The sequence below is a fragment of the Sphaerodactylus townsendi genome, linkage group LG02 (assembly GCF_021028975.2).
Source record: "Sphaerodactylus townsendi isolate TG3544 linkage group LG02, MPM_Stown_v2.3, whole genome shotgun sequence".
Taxonomy (NCBI): Eukaryota; Metazoa; Chordata; class Lepidosauria; order Squamata; family Sphaerodactylidae; genus Sphaerodactylus; species Sphaerodactylus townsendi.
In genome coordinates, this window is record NC_059426.1 from 139,906,207 (window position 1) to 139,931,751 (window position 25,545).

Here is a 25,545-nt window from a genome sequence, read left to right on the forward strand (position 1 = left end):
TCTTCAACAGGCATTTCCACTCTCACAGCCATGGCTAATTCGGTGAGACCTGAATGCGAATTGGGGACACGGTGACTGAGCAGGTGAATACAACGGCAAAATCATCAACCCTATTGCCAGCGCGATTATTCCAGTAAGATTTTCACCCAACCCCAGTCTGGCAGCCAACTGGTGTGAATTCCACCATCCTGTATGCTTCTTCATGGTGTCATGCACTGCTTTAGCTATGGCATGCAACTATGAATGTTTGTTTCAATCTGCCCTGTTCTGTTGTTACGGCAGCAAAGTGTTCAACCAAAGCGCACAAAGCCCCTTGGCACTCAACAAATGTCAGAGCAATTCCATACTGAAAAAAGGAACGCTGGCTAAGGAGTCAGGTGCTATTTCTAGGTTCTTGAGTACTTTGTCCGCTGTTTCATTAGCTAGGGCTTCTAATTGTGTTGACATTTGCACAAGTAACTTTGTTTGACGTTCCATCCCACCCTATCATTGTGCGTAATTTGCTGCAAATCGTTCTCCTTCAGTGAGGTAGGTGTCCTGGGATCATAACTTGAGGGAGGGATCTGCCACTGCCCTTCTGCGTTCTCCATTGTATCCTGCCTCTCCCGGAAGACGCTTTTTTGGTTGTTCCTTGGGGTAATAGGTCATTCCACCCGGTCAATGGTTCCCCAGAGAACATGTCCCATGAGAGAGAGTATTTTGAGGCCTGCCTCCTAAATCCAATATATTCCTGAGGGAGGCGGGTATATATAGACCTATATCAGCCTGCCTGATTTTGCAGATGGACCATATTGAATGGGATTTACCAGGTTATCAAACAATAAAAGTCGCGCCTAAGAGCTTTTCGATCACTATAGAGCAGTTAAAAGCAGGATTGCCCTCAAGCCATGGGACATACCATGTCGCTACATCCTGGGACCGAAATCAGGGTTCTTTCACACGAGGGATAATCACCTAATTCTATAAGCTGAACCAGGGCTGCCTGGTAGAGGGAGGAGTGGCTGACCCAGGTCCACCTATGAACCCCTCTCTGCGGAACCTCGCGGCTGACCCTGGGTTTCCATAACCAGGTAGGTCCCCACATAATCTCATAAGACACATCTTTGTCATGCCCTGTCAGGTTGGTTATGGAGGGTGACACGCAGCGTTGAGACTATTATATTCCTCATCTGTTATTGGCTTCCCTGCATCTGCTCTATAATATGCCTGAAATCTGGATCTTCTGTTGAAATTAACTACATGGCTTCTCAGTATCTTGGTCCTTTCTTCAGCCTCTCTAACCTCTTCTTCCACACTGCTCCAAAGCCCTCTGCTCCAAAGCCCTCTGGAGGCCGCCCGCTGGCTGTTCATCCCTTCCAGGATGTTCAGCTAGATTTTATAGACATGCCACCTATAGGAAGTGAAGCACTGTTTGGTATTCCGCGGACAAATTAGGGATGGGTGAAGCCTTCCCTACGAAGCCAGAACCTGGCGGGGTGGTATGTAAACTGATTTTAGAACACATTTTACTTTGATTGGCTATGTCGAGCGATTAAATTCAGACCCAGCTGACCCTCATTTTACCGAGGTGCTCCAGATGGTAATGGAGCAGTGGGCATTCATTGGGACCTGCAGGATGTCCACCTATGTTAGCCGCATGTTAGCTACAAATCATTAGCCGCGTAATTACTACAGCCCTAACTTGATGAAATTGTGTACAATCACCGCTTGCGCATTGACAAGGAGTTTCGAGTCATTCCCAAAAGGCTACTGCTGCGTACCCATAGGCAGGGGGCCCCCCTCTGGCAGGGTCAAAATTTAGAAATAGGCAACGGGCTGATCCACCCCTCCCTTCTTTTGTACAACTGCTGCCACCATGTGGCCTTCTCTTACGATAACAAACAGGTGCAAAGGTTTGTTTAAATCTGGTAACCTAATGCGGGCACTCAAAGTGCTTGTTGAAGACTCTAAATGCTTTTATCATAATGCTTCCCTCTAGCCTGTCAGGTTGTTGGTTCTTCCGTTTAGCTGTCAGGGGGTGTAGTGAACCTGCAAAATCGGAAAATAAGTTGACGGTAATTTGCCGTGCCCTGAAATCCTCTCAACTGTCCGTTTGGTTTCGCGGGAGAGGCAAGTTTTGGATTCCTGCCGCTCTCATAGAAGGTCTGTGGCTTCTGTCCTTCTTTTAGGAGATGGTATATTTTACCGCAGAGTTGGCAAAGCTGTATTTCTTTTCTGATACCCTCAGACCCGCGCCAATGGGAATTAAGCAGTCGAATGGAGAAGCCCTCAGCCTTTTACCTCTTTCCCGCCAACAAGGATCATCAACATACTGAACCAATCGCGGTCCCGAGGAGGGTCCATTTCAAAATTTCAGTACCCTGGCAGGCCATTATCTCCCGAAAATGGTGGGATTCACAATAGCCAACGAGAATGAGGCGAACCCCATTGTCGGTAATCAATCACCAGCATAAAGGGTGTGGCCATTGAAAGCGCGGGAACAATGGTTTGGCCGACTAGTCCAGGGGCACACAAAGAATGCCGAGGGTAAAATGTCTGTACGTGTAAAGGACGCTATGACCTCCACCATTGTCAATAATTGGTAAAGTCTTGAGCGATTTGGAGTTCTTTGGATCACTTCTTATTAATTTCCCTCAGATCCTCACACCATCTTGTTAAAGACCCATCTGAAACTTCTGAACTGGAAGAATGGGAGTGCAATAGGGGGGGAAGTGGATTAGCTAATTAAACCATCATCATAAAGTCAGCACATAACTGGTTCCTAAGCCTTCACCAAGAGTTCGCGGGAACTGGATATTGCCCGACATACACCAGATTGATCATGTTTGATTGTGACAGTCACTGGGGTGATATTTATGATCCAGGATTACCGGGGCTGCCAGACCTGGGGAGTTGATCTGTTCTTTATCCACTTCTGTCAACATTCCCAGACGGGCTATACACTGATCATTTTTTTTTCAGTTGGATTGACCATCCCAATTTGGCCGCCTGAAGTCTCTACCCATCAAGTTTATTCCTTCAAATTAGGCATCAAAGGAAATCATGCATACAAAGTTTTAGTCTCATCTACTGCGCCGCAGGGAGGTGCCAAGATAGGGACTTCAAGGAATCTGCCTTAGCCACTCCTATCACCTTACTCACGGCCCCCAGTTTTCTTTCATGTAGGGGGACCTTTTTCATAACGTTGACCTTGTGGCGCCACGTGTCTACAAGAAAGGTTATAGGGTGTCTGTTCTGTCCTACCTCTAGGGTTAGCAAAGGGTTCCTGCGAGGCAGGTCACATTACAAAACCCAGGCCTTCAATCATCCTCTTCAAGCTGCGTTGCCCAGGCATCCAACTACACTCTATTCTCACAGGTTGTGACTACACTCTGCGTCCCCAGTGCCCAGGTTGTTTACAGATCACCTGCCAGACATCCGCGGAGACATGGGAGGGCCCTCCCTCTGCTACTGTACTTTAATTTTGCCCGATTAAGTCATGGGGAGCCATCCTCCGACCCCCAGACCCGAAATGGCTGTCTCGTTGATCTGCCCTATTGTTCCAGTTCGGCCCCACTGGTCTATCTGCCCTGAATCCTCCTGGTCTAGCTACTATAGGTCCTCCTACCCTGTCTCGTCCAGACCCCCCTGGTCTATTTCCCCACCGGGGCATTCCTGTCCTGTCTTGCTGTTTGTTACTCCTTATTACTTCCTGTACTGTCTGCACCATGAGATTGATTTTTTTCTTTTCTTGAAGCTTCGTCACGGCGCACAATAACTTTTTGTGCTTCGTTAACCAGCTCCTGAAGAGGTTTTTCCATCAAACCATCAATCTTTTGTAGTTTTTTCCTGATATCTTCATGAGCTCCTCCTATAAACCTCAACTTTAATATGGCTGCATTCGCCTCCGCCTCTGGGTCTAGACCTGCAAATTTTCTCATGCTGTCTTTTAGTCTAAGCATGTAATCCCAGGGTGTCTCGTCCTTCCGCTGGGGGGCCCCGAAAGCTGTGGCAATGTTGACAGAATGTGGGATTGTTTTAATTAAACCCTGAAAAACCCTCTTTCTAAAATCTACACATCGGGTTCGGCCTGCTTGAATTTGCAAGTTCCAATCCTGGTTTGTCGGGGTAACCAAAAGGATTTCATTCTTTGATTCATCCTCTGTTCTATTATTATCCTCCCCCCTCCAGGTTTTCCGGGCCTCTTCCACGCTTGGTTAGTCCCCACCTCTGTAACGGTGGCTGTTTGCAATATGTGCAGCAGTTCTGTAGATTGAAAACAAGAGGGTCCCAAAGAATCCTCGGCAATAAAGCCTCGGTCTTCATTAGAATTTTGGGAGATGGGACTTTGTTTTCCACGTATTTCTATGGAAGTAGGGAACTCAGCATATATTAATCCCTGGCCCTGTGGCTGCCTGCCTCAGAAGGCCAACAAGCTATTGACTTCGTTTTGTTTCTCTCCTTCCCCTTCTCGTCAACAATGCTGTTTTTCTTGTTCTTGGCTCCCCATTCACTCCTTAGTTTTTTAGGTCCTAAGTTCTGCTGACATTTTCTTAATTTCTATCTGATATTCTTCTGCTGCCTTATCGAAGGGGATCTTTCAGGGCATGACGCACCCTTGTGACCCCAGCGTCTGTATGCACCCGGTGCGTTGGAGGGCCATATCGACCCGAGGCCCGAATTACAGGGATTGTCTCCTGGCCTGGGGTCTATAAGGGGTGGGAGAGACAATCAAGAGGATCATTTCTTTGTTTTCAGTTCATATTTTAGCCTCGAGTTCCTGCAGTTCTCTGGCATACAGCCTACACAACCCAGCTTTACACTTATTCTGCAACACAAACCCATACCTCCAGGTATCTGCATAGGGCAACCCTGAATCTTGTCCAAGCAGGGGAGAAATCTAAAACCAGCAAACCCACTACATACATATACATTTCTTTGCAATTCCTTATCATGAGCCAAACATCGACCATCTGCCTGACTGTAGTTCATGATTGGCCAAGCATTTGTACATAATTTTACCATCATTTCTTTTTTTTAGGTTCTCTGTGCCCTCAGGCTGTCCATTGTTGGAGGACCATATTGTGGGCTATTATCAGGGATTAGTGAACACCTCATTTCTGTTCAGCGTTCCAGATCCAACAACAATCCGACTGCCTTTTTCTCCGTCATCCCCTTGCTTAATCTTCCCCAATTTGTTTCCCATTATAAAGGATGCAACTCACCCAATCCGCCAGGCGTCACCGGACTTTTGATTGTAGCGAAGCGCTGGTTGATACCATAGCAATTTAGGGTTCTTTGGCGTGACGGAAGCGAGAAATTAAGGCGGACAAAGGTAGATCCGAGTGCACAGCCTATTCCCTCGAGAGCAACCCTTTTCTCTTAGGTCAAGGGGCAATGCTTGGTGCTGGGACACTCGAGAAGCCCTCTCCTCTTTATTGAGAGGGTCCCTGTTCGGGCGCCAATTGTTATGAATTTTTCAATTTAATTAATCCCAATCAATACTCACAAACAGTCCAGTAGGCAATCAAGTAGCTTTTATTGTCACATCTATAGAAGTGGAGGATAACCGCACCCTTGGGCGTTGGTCATCCTGAAGATCTGTGTGCAGCAACAGCTTAATTTAAAGGCCCCCTACTCTGTCACTCTGGCCAATCAGGATTTACCACATGTACACATCAGCGGACCAGAGGCTCCATTCTCTAATAAGGCAGAAACATGCATTGTTCGCGTGTTCCCCAACACCCACCCACAAGCTATGCCATGCCTTTTCACGTAACATCCCTTTCAAAACTCCCAAAGTCCTATAATATGCACTTCCCTTTCTATTCTGCCAGCTTGGCAGTTTGGTTAAGAAATATAGCTGATTCATACTGTTCCCGTATGCTGAACACGAGTTTACTGAAATAATAACTCTTCTTTCATATCTTTTACCCACGGTTCCGTTCACTTCCCTTTCTTGCCCCGTTACTATGCTGGCCCTACTGGCCCCCTCCCTCCCTCTTTATTGCTTAAGCACAGCCTCAGCATTTTTCTCTAATTATACCCTTGAACCAAAGTTGCAGACCTGTTGAGCCTCTTGACTAACTTAGCTCGCTTACATAGCCCCATATCCTGCATTTTGTATACCTCACCACTTTCTGAATGCTGATCCATAACAGAGTACAGGCAGCAAGGCTTGGCAGTTCGGCTCGGCCCGATTCGTGGATCAGGCCAAGCTGACCTGGTTCGGAGGCGCTTGGAGGGCCAAGGGCCCAAGCCCGCCCCCTCCGAACTCTGCACGATCCGAACTTGTGGTAACATCTGATATTCTCGGATTTTTTTATTTTTTTGTGTTTTTTCCATTTTGGCCTGGAGGGGGCGTATTTTTAGAGATATTGGCACCAAAATTTCAAGGTATCATTGCTCCAGCACATGAAGCCTGCTGAGTTCCACAAAAACCAGCATTTTAAAGCTAGTGACACCAAAATTTCAAGGTATCTTCAGGAGACCGTCCTGATGACACCCCCAAGTTTGGTGAAGTTTGGTTCAGGGGGGCCAAAGTTAATGGACTCCCAAAAGGGATGCCCCATCCCCCATTGTTTCCAATGGGAGCTAATAGAAGATAGAGGCTGCCCCTTTGAGGGTCCATAACTTTAGCCCCCCTGAATTAAACTTCACCAAACTTGGGAGATATCATCATGACAGTCTCCTTATGATACCCTGAAATTTTGGTGCCCTCTTCCATCACTGAAATGACTGTTGTGTATGTGTGTTGAGGGGAAGTCTTCAGTGCTTTGTTCCTTTGCTGCAGTTATGTTTCATATGGCCCCTTGCCCTAGGATTGCCTATATTAAGGCCCTGTCAGGAATTCTGTCACAAAATTCCACCATCACCTCTAGTTTTGTCCATGACTATTACAGAAAATATTTCAATGTGTCAATTTTTCAAAGAAGCCCATCTGTGCCAAACACAGTGGCATTTTCCTGATTATCAGTAGTATTTATCCTCCTGGAATAGGACTATAACCAAAACATAAATTAACTGTACATATATCATTAAAGAAATGCAGTTCATCTTAATATTTAAGAATATTAATGGACGAAGCAAAACATTGGATACTTTTAAACCACTTTTTGGTTGAAAAAGAGAGCTTCATTCCAAATCAAAACATGTTCAATACTGGGGAATGTCCGACCTATCGAGTCTGTGTAGCATCTGGCACCACTAGATGGCACTCTATGCCAGCACTGGATGTCTTGCCAGAGAAAATATGGTTGAAGCATGCTGCTTTAACATCCAATTTGCTTCCAATAAACATTTTCAGAATCAGAGTATGAGAATATACCTGGACCAAATAAGAATCTTTCAGAATTATGGGGGGTGGAGGAATGTGAACTGAACAAAGAATGTCCATAAACTCCAGTAAATCTGGCTGTTAGCTTCAGCATTTGTAAGTTAGAGCCCACTTCATCAGATGTAATGGATCTCTAGCCCGTAAAAGATTATGCTTCAGTAAAACTGCTAGTCTGCACCACTGGCGTACACAGACAGAAAAGTTTGTAAATGTAAGAAATCTACCAGAGAAGCTAGCATTCCCTCATTCGGCCCCCCTGAACCAGCATACATTTTTATGCTGGATTGGGTGTTACGTGCTGAATTTTAATATCTTTTAACATTTTGTTTTTATGCTTTTTATATTTTGCAAGCCATCTCAGGCAGGTTCCTGGGAGGCAGCATGAAAAAATGCTAAATAAATAAATAAATAAATAAAGGCTAATGTATTGTCGAAGGCTGTCACGGCCGGATTCAACTGGTTGGGTGGGTTTTTCCGGGCTGTGTGGCCGTGGTCTGGTGGATCTTGTTGCTAACGCTTCGTCTGCATCTGTGACTGGCATCTTCAGAGGTGTATCACAGAGGGAAGTCTGTTACACACTGTGTCATGGACTGGCAAAATGTTAGGAACAAGGTCCATCAGACCATGGCCACACAGCCCGGAAAACCGGAAAAGAATGGTTATTTTGGAAGGAATGTCCTCTAGCTGTTGATGTTTAAGAGTCATTGGTAATGTCTTAAATGGTAATGTGTTTAATTTGAGACTTGGGTAATCTGTTTAATACCATTAAAAAAGGCACCCAAATAGTGACCTGGATTTGACAGGCACCATTGTAGTATAATTAAGCTGCTGAACAATATCTGATAACGCAGAAGAAAGGTGTAAAGTTTGTTTTCAAAGGTTATGCATTTGTTTGAGTCATGTCATTGTGTGACACTCAGAACAGGAATCTATAGAAGTCTTCAGTTATATTTATGCAAGAATAAATGAACACGTTCAGCTTCAAGGAGCAATGTTAAATGTAAGGCAGGGAGAGGTAATGTTTTGACATTTGTCAAGGTGATTGAACAAAACAACTTTGATTCTACTGAAATAGTACCTTTTTTCCTTGTTCAGTTTGTTCTTTGATGGATGAAATAGATTTGAGCTACTTACTTTTTGGTTTGCAGAGATTAGCCATATGGGATTTCCCCCCCTGCATTGTGAATGCCGTGATGTTGTACAGCTATTTAACTGGCAAATTATAAGGGTTATTAAAAATAGATTGGAGAAGAGCTGCTGCCTAACCTCATGGATAATAGTAAACTCAGACTGTGTTTATTTGTATGTGTGTTTCATGTTTGAGGCTTAAGTGATGCAACAGAAGACAAGGTGGTAAACATGTTAGAATGTATGACTTCACATGCAAGTGGGGCAGCTGCTGTTCAATATTCTCCCTTGAGAACATGTTTGAGGCTGCCGAAAGCAAGCATATCTGGGAGAAAGCTAAGCCAGAATTGTTTACCTTGACAGAATAGTTTGCTTTTGGGGGACATTAAAAAGAAAGAAACATGGTGGAAACATGCAGTCATATATTCTCACACACAAAGAATGCTTTTACCATCTCTTCTGCATTTATGCCATTTAGACCTAAAAGAAAGGTCTACATATATAGCAAAATGAGGTAGGGAATACCTGGTAGCATTCTAGGGCAGCAGAATGGATTGTACTATTTCACAGCACACTGTAAATTTTTCTCCAGCAAACAACATTCTGTACATGTAGAAAACTATGATATATGGCTGGGCTAGAACCTTCTATGCACCTGCTTTTAGGCTTTCTAGGGGAAATTATTGAACCAAGGTCATTGAACAAGTGGACCCTCGGTCTGATCCAGCGGGGTTCCTATATCTGTAAGCACTTGAAAGAAGCTAAAACTGGATAGGATGAAGATGATGCTAATAAGAAGGGCTACCTCTGCTTCTGTTGCTGGGTTCTTCCCGTCATCATTATGGATTATGGCTTTAGCAGAAAGATGCTGTTAATTGCTTAGAATTGTTGGATCTTGACCTGGATGGCCCAAGCCAGCCCAGTCTAAACATCTCAGAAGCTAAGTAGGTTCAGCCCTTGTTGCTATGCAGAGGAAATTAAAAAAACCTAATGATGAAGTATGTATTTTAGCTGCAATAGGAGAGATATGATACCTCCTGGCTTTCAGGCAAGGTTGTAAAATAGAGTTATTCCAGAAAGCTTTTTAAGCAGCCTGATTCTGGGCAAAAAACGGAATGTCTTTTTGGCTGAGAACAGGTTAATTTTTATATGAAGCCCCCAGCTGCAACAGACCAGTGGTCCATAAAGTCTAGCATTCTGTTTTATGTAGCGGTCAACCAGCTACCTAACAAACAGGGCACAGGAGCCAAGGGCTTTCCCTAATGTTACCTACTAGCAGAGGCATAGCAAGGGGGGAAAGCGCCTGGTGCACTGGTGCATCCTCCGCTCCCGCCCCGGAACACCCCCGGAACGCCCCCCACACACTCTCACAGGGGTGTGCGCCCGGTGCGTCGTGTACCTCCCTGTCCCCCTGGAGCTATGCCTCTGCTTACTAGCACTGGGTTTCAATGATTAACACACCTTTCTATATATATTATTTAATATTGTTAATACGCTTTGTATGATAATAAATGTGATTTTCATGCACTCTGTATTTATTATTGTTATCTACTTTGGTTCCTCAATTGTCAGGAGAGACGGAAGCTTATAAGTACTTATACAGAAAGAGAAGTTTCACAATGTCATTCCTGTTGTCTTTGTCATTAGTTTAGTTGCATATTTATGCTGGACTGCAAAGTACCATATCATATTTAATACTGGAGTGATATAGTGGTTAAGAGCAGTGCATTCTAATCTGAGGAACTGGGTTTGATTCTCCACTCCGCCATATGAGTGGTAGACTTTAGTCTAGTGAACTGGGTTTGTTTCCCCACTAGTCCACATGAAGCCTGCTCTGTGACCTTGGACTAGTCACAGTTCTTCAGAATTCTCTCAGCCCCACCTACCTCACAAGGTGTCTGTTGTGGGGAAAAGAAAGGAAGGAGTTTGCAAGCCGCTTTGAGACTTTTCTTGGGAATTTTCTATGGTAAGATGAATACAGGAAAATAATTGTAAAGACCTCCCCCTAGTTTTAGATTGTCAATACTGATAGAGAAATCATAGTGCCTGTTTTTATTATTAAATGGTAATTGTTGGAGCAAGCCTATTGACTGAACAGGCTTCAGTAAGATTTTATTAAGAAAAGCTTTAGTGGGTTCAAAGTGGTGGAAAAAATTGCTTTCAGTACATCCTAGTAAAGATCCTGTTTAAAACGGATAACACTATGTCATGTTCAGCAATTCATCACTCATCAGCTTTATTCTAATTCTTTTAGCTGAACAATTTCATTCAAGCTTGCAGCTTGCCTTTTCAACCCACCAAGAGCTTCAGAACTTTGCCATCAAGCGTTGAGTTAACACCAGCTGTTCATAGATTGTTTTAAAGTTCTATTTTAATTTTAACTGTTTCTTCAATCAACTGCATGGTATATGTATGGATGCAGTCCAATTTTTTCTTGGTTTTAAAGGAAGCTCAAGAAATCTGTTCCTATTGTAAAGCTCTGCCCTGACATTGAGGGTTATAATAACACTTCTGTACTTTTCTTAAGAATATAGGCACCAAAGTTCTGTCGTACTGTTTGGCTGTATGGTTTGTGCTAACCTGTGCAATTCTGGGCTGCTAAAGCATGCTGCCGCCTATCAGTAGAAGTATTGTTTCATTGGACGCAAAGCCATATTAAGCATATAATAGTTTCTGTGAATGTATTTGAATATGATTACCAAAATGCTTTTTAACAATAGCAAGTTGGTAAGAAAATCCCACATTTATTTCTCTGGATTTCTTTTCTCCTACATATTGTGCCATGCAGCAGCTTTGAGCAAGATGTGAAACTACCTCTTCCAATGACGACTATTGCAAGAATGGTGCTTAACAACATAAGGAGCATGCTCATAGCAGCAGGCCCGGTTTTAACTCCAACCCGCAGAGAATTCATAGCCCTTTGGGGAGTCGAACGACCCTTTAGCTTGAAAGTTAAGCCCTAAGACCATCGGAAAACAGTCTTTTTATATTTTAAATATACCAATTTTATGTTTGGGGGTCACCACAACATGAAGAACTGTATTAAAGGGTCGCGGCATTAGGAAGGTTGAGAACCACTGCTCTAGCAGCTAGCCAAAGTTAAACAGTGGTTAACTTGGTTTCAGTTTGTGTAAATCTCTCCCACTGAAATCTGTGAGACACTCGCCCATAATTTACTTTTGATCTGGTATTATCTTTTTGTACCAACTTGGAGTATTTGCTGTTCTGTGGCCCTAAGAAGACAAATTACCTATGTGAACCTTCTCTAAACTGAGTGAAACCAATGATTGTATCAAGGTCAGTATTGTTTGCTCTGGCTGGCGGCAGCCGGAACTTCATGGTTTTCACACTAGTGTTCTTATGGCAAGAGATGATTTCAAAATAATTTAAAATATTCAGTTTCCTTTTTTAAAAATAACTGTGGGAAGTATCACTTTTTGCCTTTTCACAGAAATTGACTGAAATTTCCTGGACTAAGGTTGACTGATGCATCTAATTCAGTCTGAACCTATACATGTCCTAAAGTTATGAGGTAAACTATGTACCAGTTAAGTGAAAGTTCTTAAGTAGAATTTGGGCTTATGTAAACTCTTCAGACTGAGTTCTGTCTAAAGCCATACAATGTAATTTCTTTCCTCAAAATTGTCTGGAGACATTAACTCCAGTTGCTCCTGTTCTTATTTCCTACTATCGCAAAACAGTGTTTTGTTTCTGACTGCTTTAAGTCTTGGGGCACTCTCTGTTTGAAACCACAGAGGGAAAAGTGCAAAGATGCCATAGTGCCATGGCAGTTGCTGACTCTTCTTTCCCTCGTCTACTTCTTGGGTTAGCATTAGGTGCAGTCAGGAGAACCTGTAGAGCGGCAAATTAATTCAATACTGCATTTTGACAGTGGAAGTTTGACATCCTGGAAAGGTGATCTCCCCTCTCAGGAAAAAAGGGATGGGCAAATAGAAGCTATGCTGTAGTGCTCTTCTGTGTTTTCTTGGCTCCTGAAGGGATGTTTGAAACTCAGATCAGTAGAGCCAAAATTCCAATTTGATCAGTAGAAATAACCAATTTGCATTTGGGCATGTTAATAATGTGTTATGTTAATTAGGGATAGGCACTTGAGTATAAATTAATAAGATTACTAAATACATTTTATAATGTTATTTTATTAATGTTGTTATAAACACATACGAATTAGAATTACATGGGTTATCATTGGACATAGCTCTTATTCTGGCACCTGCTTATCTGGGACTTTAGAGAACAGAAAGATAAAGATGGGAATTAGTCAGCAGATAATATAAATGGAATAGGAAACTTCCTTCTGAAATTATTTTATCTACTTCATTTTATACCCTGACTTCCTCCCCAGTTGTGACTCTAAACCGCTTATATCAATCTCCTCTCCTCCACTGTGTCCTCACAACAACCCTTTGAGGTAGGTTAGGCTAAGAATGTGTAACTGACCCAAGATCACCTGGCGAGCTTTCATGGTAAAGTGATGATTTGAACATGGATCTCCTAGTCTAACACTCTTACCATTACTCTTGACACTGAAGAGGATTGCCTGCTTTAAAAGGTCATGATAGAAATAAGGACTATTCAGTTATTTAATAAATTATATATATATTAGGTAATGTATAGGTAAGATCTGAGTTACATTGAAGAAGAGTTGGATTTATATTCCCCCCTTTCTCTCCTATAAGGAGACTCAACGGGGCTAAAAAAACTCCTTCCCCCCACCCACAACAAACACCCTGTGAGGAAGGTGGAGCTAAGAGAGCTCAGAAGAACTGTGACTAGCCCAAGGTCACCCAGCTGGCGTGTGTTGGAGTGCACAGGCTCATCTGAATTCCCCAGAAAAGCCTCCACAGCTCAAGCGTCAGAGCAGAGAATCAAACCCGGTCCCTTCAGATTAGAGTTCCCCTGCTCTTAACTACTACACCACTGTTGCTCCTGAATTTTATTTGGAATGAGGACTGAAGTAATGAAATATCATTTGGCTAATGAGCACAAGAATCCTAAATACTCCACTGATTTCAATCAGATGTGTAGCTTCCCTGATTTGGTGATTTAGTCACAAATGTTAGAACCTGGGCATGCTCACAAAGCTACCATATTTGTCAGCGCTTTTCTGTTTATCTGGGAAGAAGAGATCTAGTGCACAAAGATATTCCTCCCCACTGAAATGGGAAAATACATTATGTTTGCATAGGAATTAAAATCAGGTGCAGAAAACCAAGCTTATGCTTTGAGGAGTTTTGTGAAGAAAGATGGCTATTGATTAGTGGTTCATCAACTCCCTTTCTTTTTAAGGCGGTCCTCTCCATGCTGTATTTCATTTTTCTATTTGCTTGAGTATCCACTCTTAGCAGACCCTGACAAATATGATACATCAGTGTTGTGCACTAGGTACCGGTAATTTCTTTTGGGAGGAAGGGGTTGAGTTTCAGAATAAAAGTTAAAATATCTCCTGAGCCACAAAGTCCATGGCAAATTGATACGTCTTCACATCACCTATTTTTCAAATAGGACATAATGTGCAAAAGGGTAGAAATATAAAGGGGCTTAAGTCCATCCATAAGGACAAGTAAGCCAATCTGCAAGGTTCTGAATACCAGTCTGAAATTCTCTTCTTACCCCTACTTCAGCGGGACAGCTAACTTGCTAAAAAATAAGCCTTCAAAAATTGGAAGAGGTCAAGGTTAAGTTAGAAAGAGGCAGTGGTGGGATTCAGATAATTTAACAACCTATTCCAGTGGTAGGATTCAAATAATTTAACAACTGGTTGTTTACAAGCACCATTTTAACAACCGATTCTGCTGAAGTGGTGCCGATTTAACAACCAATTCTGCTGAATCCCACCACTGGAAAGAGGGTAGAAACAGGTTTCATCTGAGGGCTGGTTATTCACTTGATTGCCAGCAAATGGCAAAGCCAGTGAATGCCAGAATCAGAAGAATTGATAGTCCTTGGATTGTTGACATGCAGCACAATAAATTTCTCCTTAATCTCACTTTACATTGCATCAAAGCCTTTTCTATTTTATTCTGCACTGCTTTTTTGTTCATAAATGTGGAATGGTTCTTTAACAAGTATATTCCTTAAATCGATATTCTGGAAGCAAGCCATATGTGTGGCTAAAAGAAATAAAATCAGCTGTGTGAGGTGGAAGCTTTAGATGAAGCTAAAGCCTGTTTATATAAGAAAAGTTAAAATATAAAGGTAATAAAAGTCAGAAAATAAATTACAGCTGTTATTAATTTTGAATTGTATTCAAACAGACATTTGTAGCATAGACAAAAGCTTATTACTGAGAGATAAAATTCAATTTTATTCTAGGATAATTGTTTTATGTATTTTGCATTTATTTGCAAGATTAGGTAAAGGCTTGGAATTCTCAATATAAATCACAGTATGGTCCCAGTAGATGCCAAGGTCAGAACATGAAAAGCTCAACACTTAGAAAAGACATTACTTTTGAGGGAAATAACAAGTGCATAAAATGAGATCTAAATCCATTGCCCTCCTCAGAACATGTGCTTCAGTTTTATCACAAGTTCTGGGATGAAGTGGTCAAGTGTATATGATTTGGAGGTAGGGCTATTCATATTAGTAATTAAAGGCTAATGATCTGCCTTGTCAAACACTGGTGGGACTTCTGAGGCATATTAAGGTTTTCCTGCACCTAAAAGGTAATACCAGCATAGTATGGTTCTGTACCTTGCTATACCTTTTCTAGATTCTTTTCCCATGCTTCTGGTTGGACACCAAAGTACCAAACTGAGAAAACAAAATAGGAACTGGATATTTCAAGCAATTATCTCTGTCTAATCCTTTTCAGTCCTTCAGCTTGATGCAATCAATTTTGTCTATGTATAGGTTTTTTTCCCAGTTATCTTTAAATTTCAGTTTCCTTTAAATGTTCTAATTTGAAAACATCGCTGGGTATCTTGAGGCTACTGGTACAGTGCCTCTCTTGCTTGGCTATAAAAGATGGATACTGTAAAGCTAATTTCTGATCTTTCTGCATGAAGTCACATCACTCTGAGAATGGCATATGAAATCAAAGATATTGGTTGAAGAACCTGGTTAATGCAGCTTTTTGAGATAGCTGCTTGGATGTCAGTAGAGGGAATTTGGGTTGTTTTTAGGATTAACCAAAAAGCAGTAATTTAGTACAGCTGTGTCTTTTGGAGGTCTGAATCTTGTCTGTCTCTTTGATTTCAGAAGCTCTTCTAATGATAATTTTTCATCTTCAAGGTTATCCGGTTACCTCTACTGATCAGAGGTGGTATCTAAGATAAGGAGACTGCAAATATCTCTATGGCTATTGTAACAACATTTTCTTTTGGGAATTATTTTCACTCTCCATGTTGCAGGGTAAAACCAGCAATAATGGTGGGATGTAACTATTATTCCCATGCTGTTCTGAAGGTGACTGCTGTGTGAAAGCACCAGGTAGCACTAATTAAAATACAGTTTTCCCCTTCAAATGTAATTTGATCCATTCCTTCACCATCCTGGTAAGGCTAATATTTATCTCTATCCTATTTTTAAGGATTTGAAGAAGTATTATAGTCTCCGGAGGTTACTAAATAGTGGAGGAATTTGGATTCTATTCTTTCTTTTCTTAAAAAAAACTATTTTATATTCCAAAAAGTTCTTCCATGCAATGGCAAATTCTTCTCTTTGTCATGTGTAATTTTGCATTATGATAGAGAAATGTTGGGCCTCATGTTACTGAACTATGTCTAAAAACCCATTAAAATTATTTCTGCTGCAAGCATGCTGTGGTTGTGCCTGTTGCTACTAGACCTTTATTTACTAAATTATCCTTGGAAATAGTTTATACTAGCATTTCAGGAATTGGATTCCAGGATATTTGGGGTTTCATGGGGGTTCTCGAGGGGATCAAGTACTAGAACAAAGGGCAAGTCCTTCTCATGCTCAACTGATTAATATGAAAAGGGAATCCACTTCATTTTCTGGAAATGGGGCAAGGTTTTTTTTCTGTTCTGAGGGGAGGGTCTGATATTAGGTTTATTGGGCGCCTTTTATTGTATTGCCGCTGTTTTAGATGGGATTGTATTGCTTATTTTAGTAATTTAAATTGTTGGAGCCATGTAATCTGTTTTTATTGTTTGCTCATCATTGATAGTGTGTTGGATTTTATGTTGTAAACCGCCCAGAGCCCCTTGGGGATAGGGCGGTATAAAAAACTAAGAAATAAATAAAATAAAATAATAAATAAATCAAGGTTAATTTACTTTATTTTTTATTTAAAACACTTTAAATAAAGAGTTCTGAGAGAGTTCTGAAAAAACTGTTACTGTTACTAATGCCTCAGGAGAAGTTCCACTAGTGTAATCAAATACAGTTCTCCAGATTAAAGTTCGTTGCTTTTAACCACCACACTACTCTGGCTCTCATAATATTTTTTTTTTGCTGCCAAGTCACAGCCAATTTATGGTAATCCCATGTAGGTTTCAAGGCAAGAAAATAAAAACATATAAGCAATAAAAACTTATAAATGTTCATAATACCATAATAAGGGAGGAAGTCCAATTATTTGGGAGTATGCCAAACAAGTTTTCATTCACTGGCAGGAGACAGCCAGTTCTTCCTGGGAAGGGAATTCCAAAGTTTTGGCATGGCTACCGAGAAGGTCCTTCCCAGATTGGCACTTGCCTAACCTCAGATGGCGGTGCACCTGAAGCGGGGTCTCCAAAGATGAGTACGGTGGATGAATAGGTTCATATAAGAAAAGACAGTCTTTAAGGTATGTGGGATCCAAGCCATATAGAGCTTTAAAGATCAAATTGAGAGCTAGTGTGGATGGGAGAAGACTGGAGTGATGTGGTCCCTATGACCCATCCTAGTCAACCTTCGGTCTGCAGCATTCTGTACCAACTATAGCTTCCAGACAGTCTTCAAGGGCAGTCCCGTGTAGAGCTCATTGCAGTTATGTAATGTAGAGTTTATCAGGGCATGCACCACAGTGGTAAGATCTTTCCTGCCCAGGAAGGATCCCAGCACCCTCATCCCTCTGCGACCTGTTTATCCAACAGTAGACCCGAATCCAGCAGCACTCCCAGTTATGAAATTGATCATCATATTTATTATGCATTTGCCAGTTGGCTTATATGCCCAACACCATCAATTAATATTAAATTAAGTTTTAAAATAATGTATGTGTGTGGGAGGGTTGTTTTCTGATCAGAAGATTCTGTGCTCAGCAAGTTTCTCAAGTAAATGGTTTTCCAGTAAACTTTTCAACGGGAATTCTGCCAGAAACATCTCCATAAAGTGTCATTTTAAAACAGCGTTGTTTTTTAACTATTTTATGTTTTGTCTGTACTTCAGTGAAAATGTTAAATGGATTTTTTTGAACAAATAAAGTTTTTTTGTTTAATCATCACTTATCAAACTGCATAGACATTTCAGTGAAGGCTTTTCATTATATTCTAAATGTGGTATGTGTGCCATGTCTCAACAAGAACTCTTTTTACTCCTGATCAGTGGTTTTGGTATATCACCTTTTGTCAGAGCTTTATTTTAGGAGTTTTGAACTACAAATAGGAAATTTATTGGCAATAGTTTGACCTTAAATTTACCTGAACTCCTCCCAAATAAGCATTCTGTTAAGGGCTGCTTTACAAATAGCTCTGTGCCAATGAATGCTCATTTTTGTTCTCTTTTATTGTTTGGGTAATACAATATATTTTATGTCACACATGTCATGCCAGTAGATTTCCTTCCACTTAACATTTATTTCCTGTACTGTATATGTTTTTAATCAGTTTTTAGTATTGTTGTACTGTTGTCTATGCCAATAAAGGCTTGCTAATTTAAAAAAGTCACACGTCATTTTTTGCAGGTTTCCAACTGATTGAACCATAGAACAAAGCAAGCTAAATTCATATTTATTGCTTTAATTTTCACTTCATAAGAAGAGACAAATAATGAATTTATAAAGAAGAATTCCTTATACTTTGAAAGGAAATCAGTTGAGTGATTGGGTTTTTTGTATAATCATTACAATCAATTGCACTTGTCTTTAAATATATACTCTAATGTATACTCTGTAATGTATCTATTTTTAGCAAAGGTTTGGGTTCCTTTCACAGATACTTGACTCTTCTAGAGAAAGAATTTTTGTCTTCCTTTAAGGGGCTACTGGACAAATGTTGTTCTCATATTCTAACTCACCTATCCACCTGGAACTATCTTCTAAAGAAATTTATTTATCATATTTATACACCGCCCTCCCCCAAAATTGTTTTGGTTACACAGTTACAAACGTGATCTCAGTCCCTGGGGGCTTGCTTCTCTGTGTATGTTCCCATATTTATTTTCCCCATGAGTAACCCAGTCTAACTGCTGAGCAAGAGCCAAATAGAGGTGATCCTAAGTTGTTGCCCGGTTTTTGTTTTATTTAGAGACAGTGAAGAAAATGATTCACCTGGCCAGCAGGAGGTAGCAATGACTTGCTAACAGGTAAAGCCACCATCCTCTCCGTGTTCCTGCCTCCCACAGTGGAAGATTTTATGTAAAACTATGGCTGCTCTCTAAGGGTAAAATAAAATGTGAACAGTTCTCAGGCCAGGCACAAACCTTCTCTGTGAGCTCTTCAATCCAGCCTAGAGCCACTTCAAAGAGGCCATTGCATAGAGGCTTTGTATCCTGTTGTTTGCGTTGCCATTGCTTTGAGGCACCTCTTGTTCTAGTCTTTCCCCACTGCCATGGTCTCTATCCTGCTTTTGCCCAGGAGGGTGTGTGCTGCAGATAAAGCATGGTTTATCTGTTTAAAGCATGAAAATTTAAGCAGTCAATGAAAAAGTGAATTGTGTTACGTTCTGTGACATGTGTTCAGTAGTAATAATATTTTAAATGCCTGGTTTGTCGCAGAAGTACATGTCATCTGGCCAGTCAAAAATCAGTATCTGCTCAATGGGACCAGTCAAAAGTGTTTCCGAATAGTGGTGCAGTGGTTAGAGATTCAAGCTAAGATTGGAATTAGCCTGGTTGATCTTGGGCTGACTCGTGTTGTTGTTTTGAGGGTTGTTGTTTTGAGATAATTGTATGCAACCCTGAGTTCTTTGGAAAGTGTGTGGAATAAAAATGAGGCAGGTCAGATAAATTCTGAGCAGCCCCAACATTGTGTTTCATTGACTTAGAGAGGATTATGCGTGTCACTGCAGAACAGGGTGATAACAGTGAAGTATTGGAAGAAGTTGCTTAGGGTTGTGCTCTGAATGGCATGGGAAGGGCTTTTCTGACTACTTACAAAATGTGAAAGAGCCAAACCTCTAATGCAGGAAGAAATAGCTGTTTATTTGTGGCCATCTTTCTCCAAAAGTACTGTGCAAAGCAGGTATACAAAAATGCATCAGTAAAAGACATATCTGTTGAAAGAAGACTGTCTTGGTGACCCCTGGGTGACAAACTTTGCAAACCGAGTCTCCAGTTCATTTCCTGCTTTAATTGGGTTTTTTTTCCTTTGGGGGATAACTTTCCTTTTTCTTTTTTTCATACTTCTTCCGTGTGTGTGTGTGGAAGGGGGAGAGGATAGTTGCTCATTTCACTATTGATTGCACTTAGCATGGAGAAAGCCCTGGGCCAGCTAAGTGTCTTTTTACTGTCTATTAAATTCCATATAATGTTGACCTGAGTTGTAAAGTTAAAATTGCCGTTCTTCAGTTCTGGCACAATTCCAGAAATAACTCAACGTTTACTGTTTTAAGCCACTTAAACAGCAGTACACACTGCCAGAAATAGTTGGGAGCTGCCAGAGCAGCTGTAGTCTGTAGTGAGAGAACAAGGCTGGCCTTTCCCATCTAAATCCCCCTGAGCCCCCCTCATAAGTCTCCAGAAGTTATGTCCACACCAACACAAGGGTTAACATACAAGGTGAACGTCCTGATTCATTCTTCATTCTCAGGAAAAAAAATACCTGTCTGCACCAATCACCTGACTCATCTTTGGACATCCCCCATTCGGAGAAATGTTAATTCTGCCAGCAACATGGAAAATAATGTAGATGCTGCTGCATTCGATGCCTAAGTTTGTAGCTGTTCGTGTATTACTGTTCTTCATAGCTGCAGCCTTTACTATTCCTCGTTTTTATGCAAACAGTCTTCTTCCTTGTATTTACTGGTTTTGATGAGGTGCTTTTCTTAGAACCTGAAAAAAGGAAGTTTACAGTAGCTTTGCACTTTTCACAGCTGTTTGAGCCATCTCTAGCCATTACACCTCCACTTCGTGTAAGAGCAAAGCATTGATTAGCCTATTACCTAACAACCAATGATTAGCCTATTACCTAACAACTTCCCCCTAAGAGTTTCCAGTTTTGAGTTGCAGTGATGATTAAAGAAGCTATTCAAAGGTAGCTAGATTTGCATCCAGTAGCACTTTAGAAACCAAGAAGATTTTTTGAGGTATGAGCTTCTGAGAGCAAAGTTACAGCTCCGTGCAAATAGGAAGCAGCCAGCCGCAGTGCCAATGGGACACAGCCCTATTGCTCTCATAGAGACTTCCTGGCGGTGTGGGGAAGCTCGCAAAGTGCAAACTCTCCTCACCACCAAGAAGCCTCAATGGACCACAGTGGACTTAGGCCACACAAAATGGTATCTTAAGTCCAAACTGCCCACCAGTGTAACACCAACAAAGGCAAGGAGGGAGCCAACTAGGGTCTGCTCCTTCCTTGGCCATGCCCCCAGCCCTTCCCCACTATGCCAGTGGCGACAGGGGTGCTGCAACACTGGCACAGCATCCAGTGTCACATTCCAGTGGTGGAAGGCAGTGGCTGCATGCCAGCAGCATAGCTCCTCCATATGGATAAGTGCCCTAAGGGAAGTGAAGTCCTCCCCTCTTTGGATGGGACTCTTTGTCAAATACCTGACTGGAATCTGGCTGTTCTTCTGCAGATCACCTGACTATCCTTGAAACTGTTTTAAGGTAGTGATTATAAAGACTATTTTTAACCAATAGTCCTTAATATCCTATATATTTCTGAAAACGTCTGTTCTAGACTAATCTGAATCTTCTTTGGTTGATTTTTTGACCTTTTGATTTGCCTGTAAAACTTTCTTGTTTTTGTGAAAGTGCAGCTCCTTTTGTGGAAGAGTTTGTCATTGCATCAAAACTTGGCATGAATCTGAACGCTAAGAAAACAGGCTGTTTGTTCCCTGGGGAAACTATTCTATAAGCTAACTTTGCTTTTATATGCAGGATCCTCCTAGATTAAGCGATTTAGTTTAGATTGCCCTGGGGCAAAACGTTTCAGGATATTTTAAAGATCCTGGTATCTGGTTAACATCAGGAATATAGGGGAGGTTTTATTTTTTCAGTCTCCACTTTCTTATCACTTTATGTTGATACTTTATATATTTCAAACATCCCCTCAGCATGGGAGGAATGGGGAAACTTTGATTTATCTGTGTGCCTCAATCCAAGGTTGATAAATTATTATTTTATCCAGATTAGAGTCCACTGCTCTTAACCACTGCACCATACTGGCTGTCATACAGATGATATTAGACCAGTGGTGGCGAACCTTTGGCACTCCAGATGTTATGGACTACAATTCCCATCAGCCCCTGGGTGGTATCGTAAGCACTCCTTCCCCACTATGCCAATTGACCATGCTGGCAGGGGCTGATGGGAATTGTAGTCCATAACATCTGGAGTGCCAAAGGTTCGCCACCACGGTATTAGACTGAACAAAATTCATATTGGTGCTTACTCAGTAGTGCTTCACACAAATGTACATCTTTTTTTAAAAAATCCTAGTGGCTGAAAGCTGAATGTATTCACCTTTTCCAGTGGTAGGCATAATACACGTGCTGTAGAGTTTGATCTGTAGTGGCTCCCTCACACAGATAATTGCTCAGCAACTGATAAATGTACCTTAAAATGTGTATCCTAAAATTACTTGCCACTCCACAGTTCTTTTTAGTGAAACTAGTTGGAGCTGCATACATAGTACTCCATAATACTCCACCAGCTGATTTATTGAACTCACGTGGGTTGTATCATTGTGGACAGCTGTGCGAGAAGTGCAGGCTATTCAAAAACTGTTTTCTTATCATGCATGATTGCATAGCTGTATACCAAATGCTGACCAACCTTAAATTCTATGCCCTTTAGTGCATGAAAAATTTGGGTCTTTTCAGGGTGCTCTAGGTAGCCAGCCACTGAATGGAAGATGATGTAATAGCCATCAGGGTATGGGATAGCCACAGGCAGAGGTGGTAGAAAATTAAACCTGAGCATGTCTAAACACACACCTGCCAGGGTTAGGTATTCCAAGGAGTCTAGGCAGCAGAAGTCCTGTGATGCCATGTCCATAATTTCAAATCTATACAAAGTACAAGGTTGTTCCAAAATGTGGACATTCTGCTGGCAATAAGAAGCTAGCTCTTTCTAAAGGTCATGTATCCATTTTTCTCATACTATTACAAAAAAGCCTGTCTTTAGACATCATGTGGTCTACAACATAATACTTGACATTGGGTACAGGGCCTGCATAATCTTGATTCTCAGATGTGTTACAATAATGAGGAAAGTAACTTTTACACTCTTCAAATCCCAGAGCTTTGGGGAGTTTTGAGAGCACCATCAGTAAGTGAGTCAGAGAATTGATGAATTTTATATCTAGGCTATTTATAGTTACATACATCAGCTTCCCCCATACAGCAGTCAGTTCAGGAACAACTGTTTTGTGAGAAAGTAAGAATCATTCTCTTTGGAGTTACACATTGGTAAGGTGCAACGCTTAGACTGCTTTTGTGATGCAAATGTTCTAGCAAATTGTCAAATTCATGTTTCACCCTTAAACTCCTAAAATTTTCCAGAGGGTGCCCATTTAGGGTCTTCTCCAAAAGCTTTAGCAAACATATAATTAGGAATATATTCCTTCGTTTCTTGAATAAACGTAATAAAATATGTAATTTGCTGAAATAGGTAGCTCTTTGAGAGGTTCAAAGTAACACAGGGAATGAACAGCTTCCCATTCTTCCAGCTGTTCTCCACACTGTTTACAGACTGTTTTCACTGCATTTTCTAAGCAGGTGATCCATTTATTGTAAGACCTGCATGTAGTGCCTTGGGCCTGCATATCTGAGGGACTGTGTCTCCCCGTACTGCCCCGCTAGGTCCCTCCACTCCTCGGAGGAGAACCTACTGGAGGTCCCTGGCCCGAAAGACATCCGGCTGGCCTCCACAAGGGCCATGGCTTTTATGGCACTGACCCCTATTTGGCGGAACAGGCTTCCTGGGGAGATCAGAGCCCTGCAGGACTTACGAAGTTTCTGCAGTGCCTGCAAAACGGACCTGTTCCACCAGTTGGGTTTATTGTTTAACCCATTACATCAAGGTTTCCTGTGGGCACAGTAGGGGGGTTGGTTTTTTGTCACCATCTGCTGTTATATAGTTTCTGTTTTATAGAAATTTTTGGTTTTGTGTTTTAATTCTGATAGATTTTTAAATGCGATTATATTATGAATAAATTATTGTATTTTGTGCTGTTCACCGCCCCAAGCCCTCTGGGGAAGGGCGATCTAAAAATATAAATAAATAAATATGTATTTATTCTAGGACAATCCATTTCATTTTTGGAAGCCACCTCACATAGCCTTTTAAAGCAGAAGTTGCTGCTGCAATACATAAAACAGTTTTGACATTTCTTAACTGTACATAGGATTGCATTACACTCAGCAATTCCACACATTCTGCGCAATATGGAACAGTTGTGTTTCTTAATGTATAATCAGTGGTTTCCAACCTGGGGTATGTTTACCCCCAGGGGTACACAACTGAGCATTTGGGGGTATGCAAGATAATTACATAATGGGTTTGCTAATATGGGTGTACAGCCATAGAAAAATGTTTGCCAAGGGGTACAATAGTGAAAAAAGTTTGGAAACCAATGGTACAGTTTGTGGCAATGTTGATAATAATTTGTTGACCCTAAGAAAGCTTTTGTTTATAGTGCCCAGTAATAATTTTCATTGTGCATTAGTACAAAATAGGTTTCTGGATACTTTTGGGCTTGTGTTTTAAAGATTCCCTAGCCTTTCTGTGAACACAGAACCACTTGGATATTAACTTTTAAATGGTTCTCCGCAACTGCTATATATTTCAGGCCCACTGTGCAAACTTCCTCAGGTTGGCATGTAATTTCCTAACAGCCTCTAGCAGTTCAACATCAGGGAGATCAGCATCTCTTTTCATAGCCCCCATCAGAACCCCACAAAGAAGAGGTTGTGGTGTTCACTAGTCGAATCTATCAGAAGGCACTGCTTTTTTTCAATGATTAAACTGTAAGGAATATAATTGATTTTATGGAGAGTTCCCCTCCTCCCCTGTAGAGTCTTTTATATGGCCACGAATAAGCACAACATGTTGTTGCTGAGAATCTCTCTGACACTCTGGAGCATGCTTTCTACAAGATCTAAAAATGTAGTAATGTTCAGCTGGTTCTTTTTTTCTTAAATGAAAAGAGTAGGTTTGTAACCCCTCTCCCTGCAGGTGAAACTGAACAAAATCTCCATACTTTATGTGGCCATTACTTTCATCTAAAGCCTGTTGCACAGCCTGTGAAAGTGCAGTAACAACCTGACCGAAAGACATGACAAGGTCTAAGTTAACAAAACAGACTTGCTCACACATCATCAACAATCTGTATCTTTCATAAGGCCTATGCCATGATCTCAAGCATTCTATATAAACTTTAGGCTGACGAGAAAGATGTGGAGGAGAGGCTTTACCATTGGGAACCTCCAGAGAGGAGTCCCTCATTTTATTCTACCATCCACCCACCACTTTCTGACTCTGCTGACAGAACATCAGATGTCTGCTGCTAAGAGCTCTCTCATGAATCATCAGCATCTTTGTGAGTAAAGAGATTCTTGTGAAGTGCTCTCCCACCTGCATAGCATGATTGGAATATTCAACTTATCTGTTATAACTTTTTAATTCCACTCTCATATTTGTTAATCATCTTATAGAACTGTGTTGTATTTAGTTCCATACACTGTCTAGTTTTCCCTCTCCTTTAGAGCAATCTTTACCAGCTCTCTGTGTCTCGATTCTCTTTTTTGGGTTAG

General features: G+C 41.3%; 1 protein-coding gene across 2 annotated transcripts in view; it reads left to right on the forward strand.

The window, feature by feature from the left end:
* Positions 1–25,545, forward strand: part of MIPOL1 (mirror-image polydactyly 1) — a 254,510-nt gene that overhangs the window by 10,754 nt on the left and 218,211 nt on the right. Inside the window, exon 3 of one of the 2 annotated variants that reach the window (XM_048485912.1) lies at positions 18,877–18,934. The exons of the other annotated variant lie outside the window; for it this stretch is intronic. The gene's annotated coding sequence lies outside the window, so the exon portion shown is untranslated. The remainder of the gene's footprint in view (positions 1–18,876; positions 18,935–25,545) is intronic. 2 annotated transcript variants of the gene reach the window in all.